Source organism: Mytilus californianus, unplaced genomic scaffold, assembly GCF_021869535.1.
Source record: "Mytilus californianus isolate M0D057914Y unplaced genomic scaffold, xbMytCali1.0.p SCAF_10, whole genome shotgun sequence".
NCBI lineage: Eukaryota > Metazoa > Mollusca > Bivalvia > Mytilida > Mytilidae > Mytilus > Mytilus californianus.
The window spans coordinates 2,729,562-2,741,641 of record NW_026262582.1 but is presented as its reverse complement, the minus strand read 5'-3'; the positions used below and the strand labels follow the sequence as shown (position 1 = coordinate 2,741,641).

The window sequence follows — 12,080 nt, the reverse complement described above, 5'->3', positions numbered from 1 at the left end:
GGAAATTAAGATCCAATCTTTTTTTTTCTAGGAGTTGAGCCCTTTCGAACTTAGAATTTAGACCTAAATAAACTACTGCAACACTTAGTCATCGCAATTCTTCAGAAACCATACACCATAAAACTTTATAGATTATAAGAACATAATATATAGATGTGCATATCCACAAGAATTTTTTATCAGTTGACTTAAGTAGAAAGCTGGTGAAATTTTGTTTGTAGTGTGACATTGTGGAGGTGGGGGTATGTAAGTGTGCTTACAAAGGTCCTTTAAACCACCTTGTTTCTTGCAAATTGGCAGAAAGAAACAGTTTTTATTCATCCTGGTATCGCGCTGTAGTTCATAGTGTTCAGAAGCGAAACCCTCTGTTGATAACAGTTAATTGACTTAGATATATTATCAATCTATACGAAGTAGTTCGAATCACAAGTTGGCATTACATCAAACTAATCTAATTTTACATTGCATCAAATAAACTTTGGGCAAATAAGATAAAAGTTAACTCTAGAACATGTATGGTAAATTAAACCCATACTATCTTCCGCACATCCACGGTACTACAATCTGTCGATACATACATTTTTGCTTTGCACAAAGGTCGTGTTTTTCTGTGACTGTTAATGATTTTTTACACTAAGTTTTACTGTGTTAAGACCTGCGAGTTCTTTCAAATCTATACTTTGTTTCTTTTTAGTTTTTGTGGATGTATACATACCTGCCATGTCCGGTCTATGCGTTTGGTAAATATATTTCTGCTTTGTATCGATCTGATGAGTTAAGCCTTTTTCAACTGATTTTTAAAGTTTGTTCTTATGTTGTACTGTTACACCACTGTCCCAGGTCATGGGGAGGGTTGGTGCCTTCAAACTAATTTAACCCCGCCAAATTCTGTATGTGTCTATTCCGAGCCTGTAGTTCAGTGGTTGTCGTTCATTTTTGTCTGTCACATTTGTTCTTCGTAAAATTGTTTTGTTATAAAAGAGGGGCGAAAGATACCAGAGGGACATTCAAACTAATAAATCGAAAATAAACTGACAACGCCATGGCTGAAAGGAAAAAAGACAAACAGACAAACAATAGTACACATAACACAACATAAAATACTAAAGACTAAGCAACACAAACCCCACAAAAAAATGGGGGTGATCTCAGGTGCTCCGGAAGGGTAAGCAGATCCAGCTCCACTTGAGGCACTCGTCGTGTTGCTCATGTTAGTACAAACCCGGTAACAAGTCTAATTCTGTAGGTTACATTAGTGAAAAGTGGACGGGATTGTAGTTACGACATTAGGAACATATCTGCTATCATCTGTAACGGTCGACCAACTCGTGATTGCGTCCGTAAAATTTACGAAGGGATGATTTCAATTTAATCATTTGGAACTCTTGGTTTAATAGTTTCTTTGTGAGCAGCAACCCTCTATCAAGGAAATAATGATAGGAAATACAAGCCCGGGAATATCGTATCAATTGGGAGATATAGACTCCGTATGCAGGCGCTGCTGGAATGTTGCTACATAGAAATGGAAAGTTCACACTTGGAAAGCTGAAATCATTTCTTTTGCCGTTTTCAACCGACCCTCATTGTCAATTTCTAGATGTAAGTCGAGATATGAGGCAGACTTAACTGTATCTGCAGTATCCCTTATCTCAAGTTCGATGGGATAGATGCGTTCAACATAGTCACCAAATTTTGAATTATTTAGTGACAGAACATCATCTATATAGCGAAAAGTAAAGTTAAAGGGTACTGCTAACTTCTTTTCTTTCTTCCTAAGAAGTTCCTGTATGAGGCCAGTCTCATAGAATAATGGAACAAGTCGGCAAGAAGAGGGGCACAGTTGGTTCCCATGGGAATGCCGATTGTTTGTTGAAAACGTAACAAATATGTTGTCAATCAAGAAATCAAGCATCTTGAGAATGTTAGTTATAGAGGATTTTTTGTTAGAATCAGAGTGATTTTTTACAAAGTAGGATTTATCGCTCCATAAGACAAGATACAATACCAACTCTTTCAATTTGTCTTTTAGTTTGGAATGGGGAATACTTGTGTAAAGTGTAGAAAAGACAAATGTTTTAATACTATTGCAAGACGAAAGAGTCTTAGATTGTATTTACTCTAAAAGATCTTTGGAATTGTTTAGTATCAACTTCTGATTCACGCCACCTCTAGAATGGGCAGTTTCACAATAACTTTGAAGCCCGGCTTTGATTGCTGATGACATTGATGTTAATAATTTAAGACAAGATTTCGTAGAGCAGCAATACACCGTTGTTTGTAAGGACACTTATGTAGTTTAGGTATCCCATACAGTGATGGAAGATCCAGTTCTTCATCTATGGTTGAAATTCCAAAGGAATCTAGCACAGACCTATGATTATTCAGGATTTCCTCTTTAGGAAGTATCGTGGTGGTATATGTTGAGTTTCCAAGAGAATTTTCAATATCTAAATTATTTATAAAGCAGTTTATGTAATGTAATTTACACACAAAAACGTTGTTGTTTGGGGCTGTATCTGCAGGGACAACAACATATCTGTCATGGAGGTAGGACAAGTGTTTTGCAACATTTGGGTCTTTATTGATGTAGCATGGGTATTGATAGACCCATTCATTTTCTTAATTCTGATTTGTATCAACGACCTCGCAGCCTTAATTCATTCGGAAAGAGTGTCTACGTCTTCTTTCTCGCGTTTAATCCATTGCCTAGCATAATCCTCGACTGAATCCATGAGCATTTTGAAGTTGTGTTTCCAATTGATGGATTCAGGCTCACGACATTTCGGACCTTTGGATAGCACATTTCGCAGGGAAGTGTTATTGACAATGTTGAGGTCACCGGTAACAACGTGGCCAGACGGATTATATATGAATGGGGAACTAGAACAGGTGCAATCAGGAGGTTTAGACTTGAAGTCGTGAATATTGAGATCCTGCAACACGTGTTTGTAATTGCAAATTTTAGTTGCAATTGGTTTGGTATTGGTATAAGAAATGATTGGTACAGACTGATCTTTAAAATAGGGAGGTATTTTCGATTGAACTGATTTATAATGAAGGATATTACCCAAGTTGACGGCATCGAGACCTTTGTTGGCAAAGGAAAGTTTAAGAAAGGATCTTTTCTCTTTTTCATCTTTTCCAATGCGAACTGATTTGAAAAGTCTGTGATTTGCAATATTCGAAATGATAGCTCTAAGTCTGTATTAGTTTGAATGAGGGTTTGTAACCGTGGTTTCCAAACATCAGTTGTACAGAGAATGAAGTTTTGAAAAGGGTAATGAGTAAAGCCTCGTGCGAATGTGATGAATACCTAACGGCTTTTGTATAAATGGCAGCAGGTCATTAATAGAGACATCATGGAGAGTTGGTGATGTATAATGACGATGACCATGACTGCGTCTACGTCGAGGAGTAGGGTAAAAAATATTCATCACATTCACCAAGCTACAGGAAGGACTAGATATAATACCTATACCATCAATTTTGTCATTGCAACAATATGGTGTCACAGTTCCCAATTGTCGAGTCCAGTAGTCGTCTTTTTGTCTACGGATAAGCGTTGCAAGATGAGGATTGTTAGTCCTGTGGTATCTTATTTTTTGGATGATGCGAACTTGCATAGAAAGGATTGAATGATCAGGCTGCCTGATTAAAATGCTGGTAAAGAATGTCGCTTGCATTGTGGTTGATGTCTGATCTATGGCCGCACATACGTTTGTTTAGCCTTCCTTTCGTTTCACCGACGTATACCAATCCACAAAGGTAACACTCTTATCCGTAGACGACATTTATAGATTTACAATATAGATCATGGTAACTTCTGGTAAAATAAGAATGTTTAGTTAAATTGCTAGTGAATTGAGCATCTGTTATTAAAATTCTACATGTTTTGCAGCCACTGGCTTCACATTTCGAAATGAGACAGTGTTGTTCAGAGTCATCAAAATCCAAAATGTCTTTTAGAAGAACTGAATTTGGCTGTGTATGTAGACTCTTGATATTGTAATTAGTATGATGATCTGAATGTGTTATATTTGAGATAATTATCATGTCTGGTGATGAGGGGACACCAGCCATATCAGACGACACCGTGTTCATGTTTACGTCTATTTCAGATCTTTTTACACTGGCCGACGTCCGCGCCAGTATTCTGTTTGATCTTCGTAAATTCATACAATATTGCTACTGGGTGGATGATGTCCTCGGAGACAAAATTTCCATCAGCAGAGACATCGACCCAGTGGTTATAAAAGAGGGGCGAAAGATACAAGAGGGACATTCAAACTCATACATCGAAAATAAACTGACAACGCCATAGCTAAAAGGAAAAAAGACAAATAGACAAACAATAGTACACAAAACACAACATAGAAAACTAAAGACTAAGCAATACGAACCCCATCAAAAACTGGGGTGATCTTAGGTGCTCCGGAAGGGTAAGCAGATCCTGCTCCACATGAGGAACCCGCCGTGTTGCTCATGTTAGTACAAACCAGGTAACAAGTCTAGTTCGGTAGGTTACATTAGTGAAAAGGGGACGGGATTGTAGCATGACATTAGAACATATCTGCTATCATTTGTGAAACGGATATTCCATAACGGTCAACCAACTCGTGATGGCGTCCGTAAAATTTACGAAGGGATGATTTCAACTTCCCCATTTGGTACTCTTGGTTTAATAGCTTCTTTGTGAGCAGCAACCCTTTATCAAGGAAGTTATGATAGGAGATACAAGCCCGGGAATATCGTATCAATTGGGAGATATAGACTCCGTATGCAGGCGCTGCTGGAATGTTGCTAAATAGAAATGGAAAGTTCACAATTGGGAAGCTGAAATCATCTCTTTTGTCGTTAAGTTTTGTTTTCAACCGACCCTCATTGTCAATATCTAGATGTAAGTCAAGACATGAGGCAGACTTAACTGTATCTGTTGTATCCTTTATCTCAAGTTCGATGGGATAGATGCGTTTAACATAGTCACCAAATTTTGAATTATTTAGTGAGAGAACATCATCTACATAGCGGAAAGTAAAGTTAACGGATACTGCTAACTTCTTTTCTTTCTTCCTAAGAAGTTTCTGTATGCAGTCAGTATTACAAGAATAAAGGAACAAGTCGGCAAAAAGACTTATGAATTAGGCCGTTAGTTTTCTCACTTGCAATGCATTATATTCTTTTATGTCGGGGACGTTTATAGCCGACTATACGGTATATGTCTTTCTCGTTGTTGAATTCCCTTTGCCTATAATTGCTTACACCCACTTTATTTGAACTTTAGTAGATATTCGTTTGTCTCATTGGCAATCATACCACATCACTATATTTTTATATGGCTCTAGTAAAGTATTGCAAATCCAAGTTGACTTTGGAGCAAAACAAAATTATGCATGACTTGTTTAAAATATTATAGAACAATCAACAATTTTTCTTTATCAGGTTGAACAAGTTTTTCCTTAATTTGCGCAGGTTACCACCAAACAAATAAAAGACGTTATGTGAGAAGTCAGTACATGCTCAGGACCATACAGGAGTAGATGAAACTTTGCAGAAAGTGTGACGCACATTACTGATAGTGGACAGGATTGTGGTGTAATGTTGAATTACATTAGCAGTAGGGATGTTTATGTGAATTTTAGCGATGAATAAGATACAAGAAGTTTCATTAAGGTTATACGATGTTACATGTCAATAAGAGGGTACCAAAATAAATGATTTCATACGAAGCTCGCTAATCGAAATTTGAATCTGGTTGCAAGGAACTGCAAGCATCGATGCAAAACTGGAAATAGGTTTGGAAAAAACTATGTCATGTAATGGGAATTCACGTAAACATTTATCTAATCGGTCCGGCAGAGCTAAATGATCACTATTATTTAGTCAATAATGGCATGTTCTGATAGATACAAACGGGGTACCAAAAATTTTGAATGAGCAGCCAATATGAACCGCAACATGTGATTCAGACGAAGGAACTCACTGAATGATCGCAATTTTGGAAGGTATCTCTTAATGAGTGGAAAAGAGTGAAATTAAAACTGTTTATGAAGACTTTTGTAAATATTTGTGTGATATCAATAAGCAATGCCAAAAGTCACGGATTTAAACATTTGAAGTAGGTCGATAAAGACCCTAATTCAAATTGTCAATAAAGACTCTTGTGTATATCTTGTGTGTAAATCATACCTAATTGTCCAATGACAATCTTGTTTCAGTATTATGTTCACGAAATTAAAAATACAAATACAAATTACGGTGGGTCAGCTTGTCTTCTATGTTGTTAATTAAAATTATAATTGTTTGAAGGTTGCTATATGATATGATGTACATCACTACGAGAACATCCAACATACATAAAATCAAGACACATCCAGGTATGAACATAACATCATCAAACATTACTAATTTGATCTACATTGTTCATAATTTAATTTGGACATGGACTTGTGCGTTCTGTTTTTTTATTCTTTCTATTTTGGTCAATGCACATTTAATGCGATTACATAATAAGCAACACAAGAAGAAAATGAATAAAACCATTTTTTTTATTTTATAAGCTTGTTAATATATATCATGTTTATCATAATAAGAGATATGTTTATTATCACACCCAAAAGCTACAATTCTGTGTATTATATAAGTGGCCAGAGTTGCTGATAGTGCAACAAAATAAGAAAAAGCTATTTCTAAGAATTATAACATTGTGGTATAGTAAAAAGAACCCAAAGATTGTACTTTTGAGGAATAGTATACGCCCCCCTTTGATAACCATTTAGCGCAATGCTAAGTTCAATTAAACAAGATTTGAGAAAATACAGTAAATATAACGCAAATAAATTATTTAAGATTAATTCAACGCCTACATGTACGAAGACCAAATAAAATGGTGAAAACGTTAATAACTGTCAAAACAATTCGTCTTGGGAAAACTTACTCGAAAACCGGAAATTTGTATTTGATATCATAGTACGTATGATCAAGCATTTTTAAAAATCTATCTGCAGTAGAAAAAAAATATGTCAAAATGTAAAGGGGAGTATTTATTGTTAGTTCTTCAAAAATAGAACAAAGAAAATTTCCTCCGAAGCAATAAAAAAATTCAAACGTCTTCAATCATGTACAAATAGTTGAAACAAAATAGTGTATACATTACAAAGCTGTAAAAGGATAGTAACAAACTTGAGAAAAACAATCAGGCGTGCATTTGTCATTCTTCCAAATGTTAAAAAAAGCAAGTTAAATACTATTTAACATGAAGTCACATGATCTATTTCAGTACTATTGAACACATCATTAGAGTCAGAAGCAATATAATACCATATAGTTATACTCTACTCTCTAAATACAACATACATATTAGAACATTATTTTGAACACAAGGAATAATAATCTCTTACAAAAACCACCAATACAGTATGTTAACATGATAAAGTAACAACATGCAACTATTAGTTAGTGTGAACTTAATTGGTCCGAAATCAAGTATAGTCGTGTACATAGGTGTATTACATTTTTCTAAAAAAAAATAGAGTGTAGATAAACTAATCATAGATACCAGGATTGCAATTTTATATTTACGCCAGACGCGCGTTTCGTCTACAAAAGACTCATCAGTGACGCTCGAATCAAAAAATATAAAAAAGGCGAAATAAAGCAAGTTAAAGAGCATTGAGGACAATATCCTGGAATGAACAAGATTTCCCAGTTACTGTTTCTTTTTGCCTTTTTTGTCTCATGTTTGTAGCTGTTATATGTGAAAAAATATAAACCGACAATCCAATCAACAGACGAAATACAAAAACAATTTGTGATGAATCTTAAATTGTGTGGTCTGTTTTTAATAATGATATGCATGGTCACTATGATGTTATCACATATTGTTGTGACAAAATAGCAATTTGTTAATATCTTTACTTCTTTTTTAAAACCATTCAGCGCGTAGCTTTTTCTGATCTTTTTATCATGACCCTGTACTATATGCTATTGGTCCTGGCATTAAAGTACACCGATATCTATTCGTTTTTAAAAGTATATAATGTGAGAATAACTATGATTATTTTCCAAGGGCAAAATTGAAATTCGCATATAAGGCACTCAAATACATTCAATGTTATGTTTATTTTCTTTTTTAATCAATACACATAATTTGTTCAGCTATCTTAATTATTAAAGTTTTGATGTGACAAATTAATGGAGAACATAATTAATGTAATTATATATCTTGTACTGAAAAAACCCAGAATGTACACAAATGTTCTCTATAAACGGTATCCATAATATCAAGGGTGTCTACTTTCAAATTTACAGCTGATTATGCATGCTGTCAACAAGCGTATTCAACCGTATACACTTTTTCCTTTTTTAGGGAAAACAGTAAACTAGACTGTTTGTTTTATTCATTCATAGAAAAGAGTTTGCGTACTAATTGATATTCTTTCTCTAAAATATTTTCAAAGATACATATTTTCTCCCAAAAATTAATTCTGAGCTGACAAAACTATGACAATTCAGCAATCATATCATATTTGGACAGGAAATTCTTAACTGACAAAACTATGACAATTCAGCAATCATATCATATTTGGACAGGCAATTCTTAACTGACAAAACTATGACAATTCAGCAATCATATCATATTTGGACAGAGAAACTATGACAATTCAGCAATCATATCATATTTGGACAGACAAACTATGACAATTCAGCAATCATATCATATTTGGACAGACACATTAAGTCATTGTCAGGTTTAACTATTTTAGGAAGCTCACTCTTCCTTTTCAGTGAGTGCTTTTGCGTTTTAAGAAAAACAAGGCCACAAACTAATAGGGTTTAGCATACAAGGACTCATTTGTTTCCGGGTAAAGTTTTCGTGAGATTCTTGTTAAACAATGTGTTGCAATATGTTTTCGAAAGCGTATGCATCAAAAGACCGATATTCGACCAATTATAAAAGTTGTTTATTCAAGACGAAAACAAGTAAAAAATGTAAATGTTTTAATACAGACTGCAAAGTTAATGTGTCTAACTGGTACTGACAATAAAAGAAGTATTTGTTCTTTAAACTTGCAGCCAACAATTTCATCAAGCAACAAATGTTGTCTATGTAGCAGAAAAGCGGAAGTTTTGTATTTGATTTTGTTGGACAGTGTCTATCTTAGATAGATTTTAACCATGGAAGTATAGTTTAACATTGCTGATATACATTTTACCTTTATATTATACATGCATATGTACTTATAAGAGGCTTCTCGGAACAATTAACACATTCAGTTATGACAATAAACTGTATTTACTATTTCTATTGATAAAATGCTTCTTAGAACAATAAACACATTCAGTTTGGACAATAAACTATATCAATCATTTTACGGCCTTGTTTATTTTAGGAGTAACTTCAAGAAAATAAGCGAACTAGCAGAACAAAAAGATATAATAAAAATCAAAAACATGGTATACACTAAAATATATCAAATTTATGATATTACAAGACGTAAAAGTGATATTTCAAACAGAAAGAAGACTTTATTGATCAGTATACCATAAATGTTCAAACACGGTTAACCTAAATTACTGTTTTGTCACAAAGTATTAAATATGTATATTGATATAGTCAGATTTCTTTAAATTATCTATTTGAATTAACAGTTAAAATTGAATTATTAATCCTTTTCATCAAGTTAAATACTCTCTGAGAATTTCGCACTCGATTTTTACCCGGAGCAAACAGAAGAAAGTTATTTTATAACAGTAAAAACAAATCTGATAAAGTTTTCTCAACGATTTGTACATTTTTGCCAATGTTAATGAATGCACTTGCGATATTCCTCAAAGTTGGTTTCAAACTGTGCATTTTGCAAAACTGGAATCTCCATTCTTCTAAAATGTCCTTGTTCAGTCGTACCAAATCTCGTTCATTTTGCCTGTGGGTAATCTGCTCCCAGGTCTGAAACTCCATTCCAAGTTCTATCAGGAACGGGAGTGAGTTATTTCCAACCAATGGAGCCAATCTGTCAATGTGCTTCTCTGTAAGTACCATATCCCACTTATCTGCTTCCTTTTCTGTGATGTTTAAAGATATTTGATTATTAGTCAAAATTAAAATGAGCATATTTTATCAAAGATATGCAAATAAAGGATAACTGTTTATATAATTCTTAACTAATTAATGTTGTTGCAATACAAATTGTATGGACATTTTATAGACAATGCAGAACCTTATCCACTGATCTTTCATATATAGAAGTTTGTTACCAAATCAAAGGAGAATTACAACATGCAAATTTAATAATTATTTTCCTAGAACCTGTTCAGAAAAACAAAATATTGAATTCAATTGAGTACAAGAGTGGACAAATGAAACATGTTAAATTACACCGTATGAATAAACTTGAATTTAGCCAATTAACGCAGAGAAAAAACGAGGGATTGCAATAATGATATACTTATCTATTACCATGTTCGTAAAGGCTTAGGACAATACTGGAGTCTAATAACTTACCAAAATCAATAGAATCGCCTTTCACAAGCTGTAATACAAGGGGAAAATAGAAAGTTACTATTAGATGACTTTGACTGTCATCATATACGAATTGTTTAGTTAGTATGATACATTAAGGCAGTACTAGTTTGAAGAAACAAAACGGAAGTCCAATAAATGTGATCATAGAAATAAATGTTATGGTATTAGTTTACGGACAATTGAATGCAATGTACATGGTGTAATACCATAGCTATATTTTTTTTATATTTTATAGTTTATCATTGTCTGGTACATCGACAGGAAAGTGGTAGAACAAAGTAAGAAATCCGAAAACAAATAAACTAAAGGAATTGGACAAAGAAATTCTAACTAAATTTTGTGATTCATCAAAATGTGTTTACCTTGCAAAGTATGTGGATACTCTCTTGGCCACTTCCCTCCACTGCTTCTTTGATGTGCTTAAAAGTAACCACAATACTATCTCTGCATCGTCTCAAAACTTCAAAATTCCATTTCCTTGAATCTTCAGTTTCTAGAATGCTATCTATGTCATTGGTCGACAATCCTATTTTGATTGCTATTTCCCTGGCTTCATTTTTACTGAATAATAATGACATACGACGTAGGTGTAGATCTGATGGCGTCACTTTCAAAAAGTCGTCATTTGTAACTGGATTGGAAAGATTGTATATTGTATAAATAACAACATTATTATCATAGAAAGTCATTTATACATAGCAATGTGTATTTTGAGACTCTCGATCAAATGATTGAATTGCGGTACTCTGAGAAAAACTGGGCCAGTGCAATACACAAAATGTCTTTTATATATAAATGACAAAACTTATATTATTCGCACTGCATTCAAAGGGTCAAGGTTCTTTCTTTATATATTCATTGATCATTGAGGTGGTAGGATGTAGTAACGGGGTATTTTATAACCAGCATTAAACGGGTAATAATCAGAGAGTTCTGAATTTTATTTGTTTTTCTTAAATTTTTTTTATTTGCGATAATGTTTCCAAATTCTACGTCATATCAGACAGAAAGAATTGTCATTAAATAACTCTGTGTATAACAAAGGTAAGACGTAAATACAAACTACATAATTCTTTGATACCGACTAAACATATAATACCTGGGCACCCTATTCTTGTGTATAACAAAGGTAGGACGTAAATACAAACTACATAATTCTTTGATACCGACTAAACATATAATACCTGGGCACCCTGGTTCACATTCTTCTTCATCCTTAGAAAAAAAGAAACAATGGGTTAATTTGTGCTTTACATTACATCATATCACTCACATGATGATTTAAAACTTTAAATGTTATCAGTTAAAAAAGATATTCAATCAACTATTTTCCTTAATTGGCAATTGCAAATAGTTGGTCGTATTTTTTTTGTATACCTCATTTTATTTCGAAACACATCATTTTACATAGATTTCGTTTTCTTTTCTTATTAATCTTCGGATTTTAAACAAATCATGAAAATCGCAATAGACGCACGATTAACATGTCACAAAAGGACTCTTATTTTGCTTATGTTTCTAGAATTTTCCTCATTTTGTAATTATAAACACAGGTTGT

General features: G+C 33.7%; 1 long non-coding RNA gene across 1 annotated transcript; it reads right to left on the bottom strand.

Annotated features, from left to right (window-relative positions):
• Positions 1–8,943: 8,943 nt before the first annotated feature.
• On the bottom strand, positions 8,944–11,056 carry LOC127717455 (uncharacterized). Its single transcript, XR_007989187.1, has 3 exons — positions 10,885–11,056; positions 10,502–10,529; positions 8,944–10,062 (listed from the first exon to the last, which is right to left on the bottom strand). It is a non-coding gene; the product is annotated as an uncharacterized LOC127717455 (long non-coding RNA).
• Positions 11,057–12,080: the final 1,024 nt, after the last annotated feature.